General features: G+C 48.7%; 1 non-coding gene across 1 annotated transcript; it reads left to right on the top strand.

Moving 5' to 3' along the window:
• Positions 1 to 11,940: 11,940 nt before the first annotated feature.
• Positions 11,941 to 12,013, top strand: TRNAV-UAC (transfer RNA valine (anticodon UAC)). The gene has a single exon. It is a non-coding gene; the product is annotated as a tRNA-Val (tRNA).
• The last annotated feature ends 3,049 nt before the right edge of the window (positions 12,014 to 15,062 follow it).

Below are 15,062 nucleotides of genomic sequence, written 5' to 3'. Positions count from 1 at the left end.
GTTGTATAATAATTTTTGTCATTGCTTAAAAGTGATCGCAGAAGATGGATGGGAAGCTAAAAATAAATAAAAGAAATAAATGAAAGAAAGAAAAAGAAAGAAAGAAAGAAAGAAAGAAAGAAAGAAAGAAAGAAAGAAAGAAAGAAAGAAAGAAAGAAAAAGAAAGAAAAAGAAAGAAAGAAAGAGCGAGCAAGCCATGCTCCAGGCTTGAGAATACCTAGACACAATTCTGGCAAAAGACTTCCCTTCACCAAGGTATATTTCTTTCCAGACAGCAGGCACAAAAACATTTGAGAAGCTTGAGATGAATTCCTACAAAACAGCCCACTCCTTCTATATTTTATCGAGGAACTCAGAAGGCTTCTCAGGTTGCAGGTCGGTTCCTAGGAAGCTATTCTTGCTCTTTTCCTGTGACTGTTGTTCTTGACACGGTGACACTCGAGTCACCTGCTCGGCTCCTTCACAAAGATCTTTGAGAGGGAATTATGCTGAGAGAGGCTTTATGAGAACCCGCCTCAGGACTGTCCAATTCTGTACCAGATACACAATGTTGGAATGGAGGTCAGGAAATCTCCAGATGTTCTTGGGCTTTGCGTGGCCATTTCCAGGCAATTCAATGAAGTTTTGTGCTTCTATTTGTAATTATTATTATTATTTTTTAATTACCATGTACTTAGTAGGGGCAAAGGGATCAGACTGGACTATCTCGATGACAGCTTTTTTCATCTGTCAGCCGGACGTGAGAAGGCACTGGGTGTACGTGATACCCATTGGGTACTTGGGCACGGTGATTGTGTACCAGTAAAAATATAGATTCTTGGTTATTTTGTCAAAGGGGGAAATAGCAATCAGCCTTGAAACACTGGAGAGAAGGGGCTCCCCCTGCTGTCATCATAGAAGATGCATGGTCTCTCTGGCTAGAGTTGGGTACTTAGGACACCCACCCAGTGTAAAGCGTAGCAGCAGATGATTCGTGAAGGTGTCATCCCCTTGGGGGATGTACAGTTCTATTGGAAATAAAATAAAAATACAGACCACAGATGAAGGAAATGAATACTTTTCTTAAAAGTTTCTATGCTCAGACTCATTTACTGAAGGGCCAGCTTCCCCATAAACCACCAAAATGGCTAACCCAAGTCCACGGATGGCTCTAAAGGCAGGGGTGGTATTTGCCACCTGGTGGCAGGTGGGGGGTGGGGTGAGGATACGTTTGAGCCTATCGTGGTTTTTAAAATAATCAACCAATACAAATGATGTCTGATGAAAAAGAAAAACACACCTTCACTGAATTTTGACCTCGGTAAAAACGTTGGATGTGTAAAAAAGCGTTTCATTTTCTTGTAAATCACACTTCTCTGCACGTGGGTCTTTATCTCCATAAGTAAGCCTTTGAAGATCATGACCACCACTCATTTGTGGCCCTGGAAGGAACTCATTCGAGTCTCGACGACACACATTGCCTGAGTGGGGTGTCAGCCGTGACCAGACTAAGCTGGGGGTTGTTCATCTGTGTGTTTGCTGAGAGGTTGGGGACTTCGATGGAATGAGTCCGGTCGGAGCTCTTCATGGATAAGGCCAAGCGCAAGCAGTTAAGAAGGAAAGGAGATGGTGGCATGGGCAAGCGTTGAGAGTTTGAAGAGGAAAAGTCACACAAGGAGAACCACCGTCTACCTGAGTGTAGTCCTGTTTGCATTCACTCACTGGCTCCCACCCCCCCTGCCCCCCCCCCCCGCAGATCTAGCTCGTGGGGCAAATGGGGGCTCTTGACCTTCAGCCCCAGCTCCACCTCTTCCTAACCTTAGCATTTAACCCTCTGACCTCAATTTAATTATCTGTGAAATGGGTTAAGGATATTACTTACCTCGTGGAGTTGTTGAGGGGATCGAATGACAGGGGTCTATAACACGCATACCGTGGGATCCAGCACGTATGAAGTGCTTGATGAATTTGGGCAGATCACCCCATGGTGCTGGGCTTGGGGCTGGAGTTCGAGAGTTATTTTAAACCGGTGTCTTCACGTTGGCTTCCAGAAACCCCTTTCTTCATTCCCCCAGCTCACTGACTCACCTCGCTGGATGGAGTGCCCTGGGCTCAGTCCGCAGACGGTTTTTCTCTCTGTCCACTTACTCTCGGTAATCTCGTCCAGAATCATGGTTTCAAAATAATATTTATGTGCTGACTCCAAAGACCTCTGCCCTTGATGTCCTGCCCCGAGTCCTGCTCATCCAGCCCCCGAATCCCCTGCTCCCAGGCTTTCTTGTCTTACTCAACGGCAGTTCTTGCAGTTGGTTGGGCCACAGACCTTGCAGGGCTATTTAATTTAGTTTTTCTCACACACGTTCCATCCAATCTTTCAGCAAATCCTCTTGGCTCTACCTTCAAAAAAACGTAATCATGAATCTGATCACCTCCTGCCACCTGGTCGAAACCGTCATCATCTCTTGTCTGAAGCAATGCAGAAGTTTCTGAACTGTTCTTCCAGCATCTGCCCTTCCTCTCTGCAGTTTATTTTCAATTCAGCAGCCAGAATAAACCTTAAAAATATTGGCCTGATATTGCTTCTCCTTCACTCAAACCCCTGCGATACTTTTCTATCTTATTTAGAGTCAAATGCGTGGTCTTCTGCTGGCCCGTGAGGCCGTGCTGCCTCTCAGACCTGGCTCAGATCCTTGCTCACTCCACTTCAGCCACACAACCCCGTCCCCACTGCTTCCTGCCTCAGGGCCTTTGCATCTGCTCTCCTCCGTTTGGAATGGTCTTCCAAGATGTAGTCATAGCTCACTCCTTCACTCCCTTCAGGTCTCCACCCCAATGTTCCTATTGCTGCTGTAACAAATTACCACAAATGTGGTGCCTTAAAACAACACAAAATTGGGGTGCCTGGGTGGGTTGGGCATTAGGCGTCTGTCTTCAGCTCAGGTCATGGTCCCAGGGTCCTGGGATGGAGCCCTGCGTCGGGCTCCCTGCTTGGTGGGGAGCCTGCTTCTCCCTCTCCCACTCCCCCTGCTTGTGTTCCCTCCTCTCTCTCTCTCTCTCTGACAGATAAATAGATAAAATCTTTAAAAACAACAACAGCAACAACAACACAAAATTACTATCTTAGAGTTCTGGATGTCAGAAGACTAAATTGAAGATGTTGACAGGGTCTCCTTGCCCTTTTCAGCTCCTAGAGGCCGCTCACATTCCTCGGCTTGTGACCCCTTCCTGCCACCACTCCACCCTCTTGCTTCTGTCCTCACACTGCCTCCTGCCTCCCTCTTATAAAGACTCTTAGAATTACACTGGGCTCAGCTGATCCCTGCATGCCTTAGAGTGTAAACCCCACGAGACAGAGCAAAGCATCCCCCGTGGCATCATAGTGTATGGCGTGTGAATGTTCTCAGTAAATATTTGTTAAAGCAATAAATTTAGCCTCCTATGAGGGAAGTGGGGTGCAAAATAGTAAACAATAAGATAAGAGTCATAAAAACATATTTGGAAGATTCAGTGGAAACACAGTCATTCTGCCGGGGAGGGAGCACCAGGAGGCCTGCATGCAGGAGGTAACTGAGCAGGGCCAGCCACAGGGCAGGGCTTGCCAGAAGGGACCGGGAGAAGGAACAGAGCTCAGCTCGGTGGGACAGATCTTGGGATGGTTAAGCAAGCCCAGGGATCCTACAGAAACGGTTTAGCCAGGCAAGAGGGTCCAGGCAGAACTTCTGAGTCTTCAGATCAGCAAAACCAGGAAGAAAAGATCAGGTGCATATGCCCACAAACCACACCAGAGTCTGAGTCAGAAGGGTGACGTATCCTGAGATGCTTTTACAAGGGTAGGAGCTGGGGGTGCAGGTAAAGCAGGAGGAAGCAGGCAGGAAGCAGGTTCTCCTTGGGTTTGGGTGGTGACAGCCTTCCTCAGGGTGGCCCCCAGCAATGGTGGGAATGGGTTCTGATGGCCGAACCCAGAGTGGGTGCTGGCTGTGCCAGCTCTGGCCCCCCACCTTCTCCTGGCACGGGAGGAGAGAGGGAAGGGGGGGTGGCAGGAAGGATGCGCAGCAGCATGGCTCCCTAACGGCTCCCCAGGTGGCCTTTGAAGCTGGTTGCAGTGGTTTCTTTAGTGAAAGATTTTGCTAAGAACAGTGTGAAGTGGTCAAAGGCACGAGAGCCTGGGTAAGTTCTGTGCTGTCTCTAAACCTCAGCCTCCTCCTCTGTAGGATGGGGATAAGAAGAGTACCTACTTCTTAAGTCGATTGTGAGGGCTAAGTGAAGACGTAGGTCAAGTCTCTTTGCGGCAGTCACACCAATAAACCTAGAGTCTAGTTCTTTATCCCCGAACAGGATGCATCGGAGAGTGGGGTGGGGGGTGACCAACCAATCATCTTCTCTTCCCTCACCCAACACCTGAGATCGCAACACTCAGGGCTTCCCCACAGGCCCTTTGTGGACAGGATCTCTCTGATCGGCCTTCTTGAACTGCCCATTTAAATTGCACCCCCCTCCACCTCCAGAGTTCTCCATCCAAAACGCCACTCCTTGGAACCTTCCCCCACCACCCGCGGTGGGAATGGATTTCCAGCCATTTGTCCCTTCCAGCTTCAGTCGCAAGTCTGCATGGCTCTTCTCCGCCCAGCTCCAACGTGGGGATCTGGGAGAGGACAAAGGAAGGCCACCAGGTTCGAGGGGCCAGAGAGAAGCTGGCATGGAGAGGCCTGAGGGTGCTCCAGGTCTGGTCTGTCTCCGGCAGCAAGGGCCAAGGCCAGTTGTATCTAAATTAACTGAATGTACGTGTCACTCAGCACACCACAGGCAGGGAGGGAATGCGAATCCCTACAGCATCAGGTCTAGAATCAAGAACATGAAAATACACTATAGGCTCTAGGATAATGTAAAAAGACAGACTTTTATTGCTCACCCTGGGATTTCTCCACCTATAGAAGCTTTGCCTTACATGAAGTTAGGGACTCACTTCCCCTTACAGATAATTTACAAAAATATCAAGACAGAGACCAGCTTCTAGACAACTTTTCTCTGGTCATCTGTAAAGTATTGACCCAATACTGTTCCCCTAAATCCCAAGCTCATCCTAAGGACACAGCCTTTCCTGGGAGTTGGTGCTCATGGCTTTGGTACAGTTACAAGCCACGGGGTCACATTTCTACTCGGCCTCGTGGAACTGTTACGCTTGGGTTTGCCACGGGCTCCACAGTGGGGGACAGGAGGCCACGGGCACCAGGATAAACTGCCAACTTCTTCTCACAAGGCTGGGAGAACCTGGGGGTAGGCTGCCCGGCACGCCAGTCCCCATAGGAAGCCCACAAGAAACAAAGAAGTCTGAAAGCAGATCCCCAAAGACGATTCTTCCTTTGGGGACATCTGACAAGAGCCTGGAGGTACCCTTGCTACTATGTAAGGTGTGGTAAAGGGAGTGTGTAAAACCAAGAGGGTCTTATTTCAATGTGTGCTAATGATTTCATGTGGGATTGCTAATATGGGAGCTGTTTTGTTCTCCCTGAGCCACAATGAATGTATTTCTAGGTCACCATGTAGGTTTGGGAAGACATGGTCACTCTGTAGCGGGGGGGGGGGAGGGGGAGAGGAAGCAAGGGACACTGCACAGAGGAGGAGATACTGAAACTCCTCTGCCCTATGCTCCTATGTCCCACCAAGAAGGCTCACGTCTGCCCCAGTCCCCCGGCCAATGCAGGCACGACGAAGGACTTTGTGAGCGCCTCTCTCATCTCAGGATCACCTTGTGCCACTGAGTTCGCATGTGACTCCCTGAGTCTCCTTCCCTGCCCTGTCCTGAAACCGCTGCCCCTGGAGAAGGCTTCTAAATGGCTCCACGGCCCCTCAGTCGTGGCTTCCAGATACCCCCTCCCTTTCTTGGCCCATGCTGCCCAAGTCCACAGCCTGGGCTCTCCCTTGGTCCTACCCTCAGGTGTTACTTGGTTGTCCTGCCCTCCAGCCTAGGCCTCCTCTAGGGCTGGAGATCTGCCTTAAGCCCCAGGGCATGGTAAGTTTTCTGCTCCTTACTTTTGGTTTCTTTCCTGACGTATCCTAGGGGATGGCTCTCTGCCCCAAGTTCCCTGTCATCGTGCCGTGCTCACCTGCTGAGACTCTGGGCTCCATGGTGATGACCTCTTGCAAGGTGGTGCTTGAGACTCTCAGAGATTAAGTGTTCCCCATCATCATCTCCCAAAGCAGACTTCGCCACCAAATCAGTGGAACTAGTGCTTGCCCTATCTTAGTGGACAAGTCTTATGCCATCGTATTGGTCAGGGTTTTTCAGAGAAACAGAATATATACGTACACACACCTGTACATACATGTGTATGTGTATCTCTCCTGTTAGTTCTGTGATATATATTTTATATAGATAGATATAGACCGAAAGATAGAGAGATTTTAATAAATTGGCTCAAGCAGGTTGTGTGGCAGGCTGGAATTCCACGGAAGGGCTGATGTTGCAGTCTGGAGTCTGAAATCCATAGGCCGGAAAATCAGGAAGGGTGTCTACATTGCAGTCCTGAGGAGAAATCCCTCTTCTTCAGGAAACCTGTCTTGGCTCTTAAGGCCTTCAGTTGATTGGACAAGGCCCACCCACATGACAGAGGGCAATCAACTCAAAGTCTGCTGATTTAAATGTTAGTCACATATAAAACATATCTTTAGGGCAACATCTAGACCAGTGTCTGTCCAAACAACTGGGTAGGATGGCCTACTCGACTTCTAAGTTCTCGCTCCTTCTCTGCGGGCCTCCCCAGACCATGACCTTCTATCAGTTATGATTCTTTCAAATGCAAAGTCACAAGCAAGCCTATTTAAATAGGCTCAAACTACAAAGGGAACTCATTGGCTCTTGGAACTGAAAAATCCACAGGCAGGCCAGCTCCGAGTTTGACTCACTTCAGGTTTGAGACCACGTCGCTCTCGGTCTCTTGGCTCTACCTTCCCTGTGTTGATGTTATCTTCAGGCAGGCTTCCCTTGAGATTGTGACATGGTTGACACACTTCTTTATTCACATCCAAGAAGAAAGAGAGCGGGGCATTCCTCCCAGAACAGGGGTGGGGGGTGTGGAAAGAGCACCAAGCTTCTCTCTGGTTGGCTCAGTCCTGACGTCATCACGTGACCAAGGGAATACTCTGTTCTGATTGGCTTAGATCTACCTCGCTCTATCCAATCCCAGGGCAGAGGGAGGGGGTTTGCCCTGACTGCCATCTAGTTAGGGACCTTTCCTGGAGCCTGGGGTAGAATCAATCCCGGCAAAACCAGTGGCTGAGGGGTGGGATGCTGGGAGCTAACCTTAGTGTTCTGCCTCAGCCCCCAAAGCAGAGCTGCTGTGTGTTCAATCCAAGGGCACACGTACCACTGCAGCCCACGGGAGTGGTGACCCCTGAGGCTGAGCGTCTCAACCTGCAGGGTCACAGGAAGCAGCCCTCATCCCAGGAGAGGACAGCTTCTGGGAAGCAGGGGTTTCCCTGCCTGGATGTCAGGGCAGAGCTAGTCCAGCATGAAGGGGCAGGGTGGTGGCCGGTAGGCCGGAAGACTGGTCAATGTGCGTGTCTTCAGACTTCTTTGCTCTGAATCGGTCTGCCTGTCTGCCATTGAGGGAGCGATGACCAGAACTGAACTCATAGCAGTCAGCTCTACAACTGTGAGGACATGGGCAGAGCTGTGGGATGCCACTGGGAGCCACCAGCAGCTGAGGAGAGTGACTCACGCCCTGCTGACAGGGATGGCGTGGCCCAGACAGAGAATGCAGGAAGAAGGTGGCTTGAAGACATGTTGGGACAGCCCAGGTGAGGGGGCTGCCTCTGAGATTTTGATCTGTAATTTTTTTTTTTTTTTAAGTAGGCTCACACCCAGCTTAGAGCCCAACACGGGGCTTGAACTCACGACCCTGAGATCAAGACCTGGGCTGAGATCAAGGGTCAGATGCATAACCCACTGAACCACCCAAGCGCCCCTGTAATTTGTTTTTATAAGTGGCAAGACTTATATCTTCACAAACTATAAAATGCCTCTCCCGTTCCTCCCTCTGTCTGTACCACTTCCCTCTCTACCAAGATGCCACTGTAATTACTGGCACAGGCGCGTCACACAGAATGCCAGGGGAAGGATCGTGCTGCACCCTTGCTGAGAAGTCCACCCATCCTTCCTGTGCAGTGTTCTCCTCATACGGGTGGATGGGGCGTGCCTGTTGGCCCGCCCAGCTTGGCCATGTGCACTTGGCCCTCCCATCAGCCACCGGGCGAGGAGAATCTTCCCCTGCTTGAGCAGATATGTGCCAATGTTGTGCTGAAGGAAGCGGCATACCACCAGTTGGACCTGAGACTTCAGGAGAAAAAAATCAGCAGAGTTGTGCCTGGATATCATTCCGGGCTAGGGAGAGACACACTGGGGGCAAAACGTCGCTGGGATCAGACGAGGGTGCTGCCTACAGAAACAGGCATAGCTTTCTAAGTTGTGCTGCAAAAACAATTAAGCTGCTGAACACTCGCGCAGTAATGCTGTGTGATTTACAAGGCCTTTTGCTTCTCTCAGGTCTTTGAAACAAGAGCATCAGAAACCCTTTTGCAGAACAGAAAACTGAGGTAAGGAAAAGTTGCACCTTGCTGAAAGTTACTCGGTGAAGCCTCCATTGAAATCCAGACCCTCTAACCCTAAATCCCATCTTCTTTTACCACTGGTGTTCAGCGTTTCAGGGTAACACTTTCGGGGGCCCTGCCAGTGCAGGGAATATTAGTTAAGATGTGCCATGGAATGGATTAAACAAATCCCACCAAACCCTTTGCTTACCCACGGGTTCATTCTCATTCTTCATGCTTAGTTTGCTAATGTGGGAGTCACATGTTCCTGTTGTCTTTATTCTCCCGGTTTAATCAGGAAAACGAGCCAGAAGAGCTGAAATGATTAGCTGGGGATCATTAGAAGAGGAAAGAATTTATATTCACAGCGACTGTATTTCTAGTCCATTGATTAGGCAATTTTGCTTTTATGAATCAATTGTGGTGATTGCTATGCTGAATAAAATATGGAATTGCTATCGCAAAGAAAACATAAATTATTAGCTTTAAAACACACAGTGTCTCTGCATGGAACTATGTATCCTGTGGTCTATTTCTCATTTCCTCTCCCAGTATTCTACCTGGGTTTCTCAGGGGGCTCTCCCATAGGTTCCTTGGCTCTACTGTGGCTTGTAGCAGCACGAGCCAACAAGGTGCAGCATTATTATTTAGCTTCCACTGACCGCCCCCTTGTAGGTGGTCGGTGGTGTTCAAAGTCAACGCAGAGTGCTCTAGGGGAGAGATCAGTACCCACGCACATCTTGACTCTGCAACTTCAATCCAGAAGGTAAGGTGATTTTTAGAAATATATATATGTATATATATAATCACCTTCGGCAATTCTAATAACAAATGCACCAACAATCTCAGCTCCTATTAATATGTTGAATTTTTTTCATAGGCGATACAGAGGTCATTTCCTACGTCACCCATTTCCCACTGATCCATCTCCGTGGACTGCCTCTTGCTATAGCAAATATGATCATGTCCAATGAATATAATGAATAATTATGGAACTTTATTTCAAAATCACTTTTAAGAAGACACAAGAAAATAGAATAGGATAGGATAGAGGTGGAAGGAGGAGGAGAAAACAGAGAAGAAATAGCAACAGATCAAGTGCTTTAGGACTAAAACCTTGCAAGGCCATTGTTTAGGCATGAAGAACAAAGAAGGAGGTATGCGGCTTCGGTGGCATGGGATTTTTGTGGATTCTAGGTACCAGAAGCTTCATGAATGAATTCGTTTGACAAACGATACATGAAGGCACTGAGGATTTTAGATTGTTGTAATTTTTTTAAGATCTAGCAGTCTTGTAGCCTACCGTAAAAGGACTGGCCCACGAGAGAGAGAGAGAGAGAGCAGGTGACCATGAAGGAAAAGGGGAAGGAGAAGGAGAGAGAACAAGCAGAAATGAAAATACGTAGCAGCAGCAGCTAGCGCCAACAAAATCCCCAGGGCAAGCCCTTTCTTCCCCAAAGAAGACATGTCGCCCACTTCTTAATTAACACGTTCCTACTTTTTCTCAGCACAGATCAATCCTGAGCACCAGCTTCCATAAGTTCTTCCCTCCCAAGGTACTGTGAGGAACACAAGATAAATAAGATTCAGACCCTATTAGAATCTATTTGGAAATTTCAAGCAATGCACCCTGAATTATGGATCTGCTCTAAGACAGCGTTCAGGCAGGTGCAGAGGGGCCTGGTCCACACTCTGGGTGTGCAGTTCCAAGAAGAGAATGGGCCACACAAGGGTGGAAGGGACTAGGAGGTTTTCATGCCGAAGATGGACGAACACCAGCAAGGCCCAAGAGGAGGCACAGCAGAGGGGAGGCAAGAGGACCTCAGGGAGAGCAGAAATTAGCATCAAGTGTTTTGAGATCAAGAAGAAGAATCTGTGACTTCTTTCACTGCAGGTTAATTACTGGGGGGTAATGGGGAATCATACTTGACTAAATGGGGGAAGGTGGGACTTCCAAGGGCCCAGAGACTCAAGCATAGGGAGGCCGTAAGGAAGCCAGCCCTGGCCCGGGTACTGAGGGAGAACGGAAGAACCAGGGGCCCGGGAGTTAAGGCCATGGACAGGCTGTCACATTACTCCCCTTCTGTGGAACTGGACCAGGGTGGCTGCTAGGAAGGAGAAGGAGCCAGGAGAGAATTTCAAAGAGATTTGTTGATAAGGTTTGGAGACGGATCTGATTTCGGGCAGGGGTAAGGAGGGCGTGGAAGATGACTCCAAGGCTGCGAATATGTCTCAATTCTGCAAACTGGAGCAGGGTTTGTCTTGGCAGATGACAAATGCCTAGATAAGAGAATAAGAATGACTTGATGTGAGACTGGGACACACCTTGGGGCAAAAATCAGAGCTGTCCCGTCCTCCCCAGCCCCCAGGCGTCAGGCAGGGATTTGAGGAGATGATGCAAAAGCACCTCTGACCGGAAGCGGGCCAGGCTGCCGAGGTACCAGTTAGGGCTGAGGATCCGTGTTTGCACCTGTGCGGCACGGGCCCTGCTGCTTGGCTGACTCCGCCGCTGTGGCCCCCATTCAAGGAGCGCGACCCGCTCACTCGCGGGCACCAGGCGCTGTGCTGGCTCCAGGCACTGGGGAGGCTCTCAGTCTCCCCGGGAAGGCAGAGATGAGCAGACCGGGGGATCTGAAAACAGGAGCAATCAATCCAAGGAAAGCATCCGAGATAACCTCTTCGGGTGTTTACTGAGGGATGCTGTGTTGAATTGGCATCGATGAAGGGGCAGTAAAGATTTCAGGGCACTGATCTTTCTTCAGAAATTCTTGGCAGGAGCAGAAGTTGGCATGATTTAGGGTGAGAAGTTTGTGTCTCAAAGTTCGCCATATAAGAGTCTAGGGCTGTGGTCACAGCAGCTTGAGGAAGTTAACCAGGGTAGCCCCTGGGAGGCTAGGATGCAGAGTACAGCAGTCCCCCTTATCCAGGGGGATGCTTCCAACACCCACAGGGGATGCCTGAAACCGAGGATAGTACCCAACCCCATGTATGCTGTTTTTTCCCTATCCATACATGCTTATGATAAATACATACTTCATTTATAAATCAGGCACAGTAAGAGATGAACAACAATAATAAAGTAGGACAACTATAAGCATATACTGTAATAAAAGTTATGTGAATGTGATCCCCTTCTCGAAACATTTTATTGTACTTCTTGTGATGACGGGAGATGATAAGATGCCTATGAGATGAGATGAAGTGACGTGAGTGACGTGGGTTCGTGACCTGGCATCAGGCCACTGACGTGTCAGGAAGATCATTTACTTCCCCACCAATTGGCCCCATGCAGGTAATAAACTAGGGAAAGTGAAACCATGGATAAGGGTGATTGTTTGTTGTACATGCTTTTTTAAAGCAAAGGCTGAATGTTCAGGTTCCATGGTGTAGTGGTTAGCACATCTGCCTTACATGCAGAAGCTCCTGGGTTTGATCCCCAGGGGAACCCCAAAGTTGCCTTAGTCCCCATTTAAGTGGGAGGATGAAATTGAGCAAAAGAAAACAGGCTTATTTTCATCTTTGCCAATCAGGATCCTTTTATTTACTTTTATTTATTTATTTTTAAAGATTTTATTTATTCATTTGAGAAAGAGAGAGAGCACGAGCAGGGAGAGGGGTAGAGGGAGAGGGACAGGCAGCTTCCTCACCAGCAGGGGAGCCCCACTCCGGCCCAAGACCAGGACCCTGAGACCGTGACCCAAGCCAAAGTCAGATGCTCAGCCGACTAAACCACCCAGATGCCCCCAGAATCCTTTTAAATACTATTTCCTGGGTATGTACAAACGTCCCGAAATGCAGGTATTCTTTTTATCAATTTATGGCACAGAGAATAAGCTGAAATCTCGCACCGAAGGTCCCCAGGTCCAGGGCCAGATATTCCTGATTTCTGTCCAGCAGGGCTGCAGGGCACTGAGAGCATGGAGCGGAGCAGGAGTCCAGGAGCCCTCTCCTCCAGGGCCGGTCCTGGGGTCTGTACGGTACTGTGACCTTTTTTCTTGGAGGCTCCCCTGACTTCACCCCTAAGATAGCATGAATCCTGGCTGCATTGTGCTGTGCTTGAGAGGTATGGGAAAGGAAGAAGTTTAGCCAAGTCAGGAATAGCCTAGGTTTTGATATCAAGAAGTCTGGGTTCCAATTCCGCCTCCACAATGTCACTAGCTGTGTGATCTTGGACACACTTTCTTCTAAGCTTCTGTTCCTGTGTGTGGACTGGGCATAAGAATAGCACAGTCCCATAGGAAGTCTGTGCACTTTGAATGAGATGATCTGTGGAAAGTGCTTGTTGGCACCGTGTCCACTACCTAGTAGGCACTCAACGTGTGCTCCTTGGTCCCTGGTATCAGAGCGCAGCTGTATCCAGGTTCTGTGGGAGCGCTAGGACTAAGCAATGCTGTCTGTACCCTTCTCTGCTTCTCTCCCCTGGCCACTGACTCAAATACCAGCCACTGAAACACTAAACCTCATTAACAGGTGGAGTCACCTCTGAGCTACCTCCCCAGTGCAGCGTGAACCCCACTCAGCCCCCCACTGCTTTTTTCTCTGGCTCATTTCCTGGTTAATCCAACAACTTGAACAAAAGTGTTCCCTCCCACCCCGTCCCCCCCACCCCACGCACCACCCACCAAAAGATGGGGAGTTGAGATCATGGCAGCCCAGAGGTAAATCCTGCCCAAGGAGCCCTATAGGAGAGCCCACAAAAGAAAGAGGCTCTTTGCCAAAGAAGATTTTTTATTTTTATTTATTTACCTTTTTGCTTACAGGCTCAGAATTCAAACAGAGGATGCTGAATGGCCAGAACCTTGGCCCACCCCCGAGTACCCAGGGCATGTGGCCAGCACCAGTTCAAGTTTCTGCCCAGTAGGCTTGTAATCTGAACTTTCTATTTCTAAAATCCCAGTTCTTAGTAGCCAGCACACATTCTGAGCCACGGAGTTCTGAGAATTATTGCACTTGTCAGCTGCTAAGTCACATGTCCCTCAGCCTGGTCCCTTCTACTGGTATAATAGTACTCATGTTAGAGCCATGAATTTCACTGTCACATGAAAATTGGCATCCCTTATAATACCACCCAAGGCTTGCCATAATCACCCAGAAATACACCGTCAGGGCTGTCATAATTAATCAATTTTCAGGATCCCTCAGGGTCTCCAAATACAATGACTGGTAGCAAATTAATAAATACTTTGGATCATCCCATTTAACTTCATCAAAGCACTGACCCCATGATGAAAATTTAGCTTAATTAGAATAATATCTCGTATTTAAAGAGTGCCTCAAAGCAAAGAAGCCCCCAGATTCCATCTTTTAATTTTCAAAGCTACAGCACATATCACTTAGAGCCAACTTTCAGTGAACAGGTATGTTTGTCCCCATTTTACGGATGAGAAGAGCTTCCTACCCACTGACCTTTACAGAGCTAGGGGCTGGGGAGGTGAGCCCAGAGCTCAGGTTTCTCCCTTTGGGGTTGACTTTATTTGTTTTAATTTATGTTTATGGACTATCAGCAGCACAAAAATATATACGGAATGATTTTTGTGTGTGTGTGTGAGTACCTATTTCGTGAATAGGGTATCCTGTGTACACTGCGAGGCTGTAAATAGATGTCAGTAGTGGAAGGCTGGAGTGGACAAATATAGAATGTAGCTTGTGCTCAGCAATGCCGCACACCCCCACAGAGCCCCATGCTGGTATGCTAACTGGTCTGTTTAGAAGCTTTCTTTCTTTCTTCTTCTTCTTCTTCTTTTTTTTTTTTTTTGGGTTTAGTTGCATGATAGTACAAAGAGCCTTGTGTTATGGTCTCAACACTACTATTTATACCCTGTGACCCATTAAGCACTGATTCCTTGGTTGGGGTTCTCCCAACATCTCCAGAAAAAAAAAGGGGGGGGGGAATAGCCTGACTGGAAAAAAAAGAAAAGCAGTTCTCATTTACAATACTTGAGTCAAGAATTTGGAAACATGACCCTAGCCAAAGCCTTCAGAGGCCTCATATCAAATGTTGTTATTTTTGGGTGGCTTGAAAATAAGGCTGGTTGAGGCGTGGGCACCCGAGTGGCTGTCGCAGGAAGCAGGAGCTAGGGTGGGCCTGGGGCTCTGTCCAGAGCTGTCCCCGTGCGGGGTGGGGACAGCCAGCTGCCGGGTGCCTGGCCCCAGGCCTCACAAGAGGAATTGGCAACTTGGCCAGAGGAGAACTTCACCTTCCCTGGGTCGACCTCCCTCCCCTGCAGAGCGGTGTCGGACCTCAACCTTCCCCCCAGGTCTCCCAAAGGCAACCAGGCACTCTTTTCCTCCTAAACACGCTAGGAAATGAACCCCAGTTAAGTCTGACACCCCCACCCCTTCTCCAGGGGACTTCGTTTTATTTAAATAGGCAGTATTTCTCCTGAAAGTGAATTTCCTCTCCCCCCAAGCCCGTTTGGGAAAAGTGCCCACTGGAGATATTTTTACGCTCTGTCTGCAGTGGGTGAAAGGGAACCCTGGCTTTAGCCACTCCCCGG

The sequence above is a fragment of the Eumetopias jubatus genome, unplaced genomic scaffold (genome assembly GCF_037043125.1).
Source record: "Eumetopias jubatus isolate StellerSeaLion01/CBP00866 unplaced genomic scaffold, mEumJub1_p1.0 scaffold_17, whole genome shotgun sequence".
Lineage (NCBI taxonomy): Eukaryota > Metazoa > Chordata > Mammalia > Carnivora > Otariidae > Eumetopias > Eumetopias jubatus.
The sequence above is the reverse complement of the archived record's forward strand: the minus strand, read 5'-3'. Positions and strand labels throughout refer to the sequence as shown.